Below are 1,322 nucleotides of genomic sequence, written 5' to 3' on the forward strand. Positions count from 1 at the left end.
TCCACGTCCCCCTCTACAAAACTATCGGAGTGGATCCTGGATGCGAGGTCCACAGCCGAGGCACGGTGTAGTCAAAGTAGGTCGCAGGGACCATATTACGCGCGCCATATCTACCCGGAAATAGAACGCACAGCGGGGATTCTTATACTGAATACACGGCCCCGACGTCCTCTAACCAACTATGTAAGCTGAATAATAAACGGATAACCACAGCCGAGGCAGCGCGTGTTTGAAAACAGCCGACCGATCTTCATACTCTGACAAAATCACAGCGAAAGACTTAAACGAAATACCCGTTTTGCGAGGTCCATATCCCCGCGAATACACAACGCACAGCCGGGACACTTATACCCAGTTGTAGTCCACGTCCCCCTCTACAAAACTATCGGAGTGGATCCTGGATGCGAGGTCCACAGCCGAGGCACGGTGTAGTCAAAGTAGGTCGCAGGGACCATATTACGCGCGCCATATCTACCCGGAAATAGAACGCACAGCGGGGATTCTTATACTGAATACACGGCCCCGACGTCCTCTAACCAACTATGTAAGCTGAATAATAAACGGATAACCACAGCCGAGGCAGCGCGTGTTTGAAAACAGCCGACCGATCTTCATACTCTGACAAAATCACAGCGAAAGACTTAAACGAAATACCCGTTTTGCGAGGTCCATATCCCCGCGAATACACAACGCACAGCCGGGACACTTATATCTAACTGTAGTCCAAGTCCCCCTCTACAAATCTATCCTAGTGGATCATGGATGCGAGGTCCACAGCCGAGGCACGATGTAGTCAAAGTAGGTCGCAGGGGCCATATTGCGCGGTCCATATTTACCCGGAAATGGAACGCACAGCGGGGATTCTTATACCGAATCCACGGTCCCGACGTCCTCTAACTACCCATATAAGCAGAATAATAAACGGGTATCCACAGCCGAGGCAGCACGTATTTGAAAACCGCCGACCGATCTTCATACTCTGACAAAAAGCGCCGGGCGATCTTCATACTCTGACAAAATCACAGCCGTTTTTATATCGTTTTGCGAGATGGATATCTCCGCGAATACACAACGCACAGCCGGGATACTCATACCTAATTGTATAATACGTCTACCTCTACAAACCTATCCGAGTGGATCCTGGATGCGAGATCCAGAACCAGGATCCATATCGCGCGGGTAAACGGCGGGAGTAACGAGGACTCTCTTAAGGTAGGGGACGTTACTGGGCTGCGCTGCGAAAGACGAGCGCCAAAACTCTGTTTCCTTAAACGGAAGCGCCGTTTTGCGAGGTGGATATCTCCGCGAAAACACCACGCACA

Source organism: Anarhichas minor, unplaced genomic scaffold (genome assembly GCF_050575085.1).
Source record: "Anarhichas minor isolate MPS153535 unplaced genomic scaffold, ASM5057508v1 ptg000254l, whole genome shotgun sequence".
Lineage (NCBI taxonomy): Eukaryota > Metazoa > Chordata > Actinopteri > Perciformes > Anarhichadidae > Anarhichas > Anarhichas minor.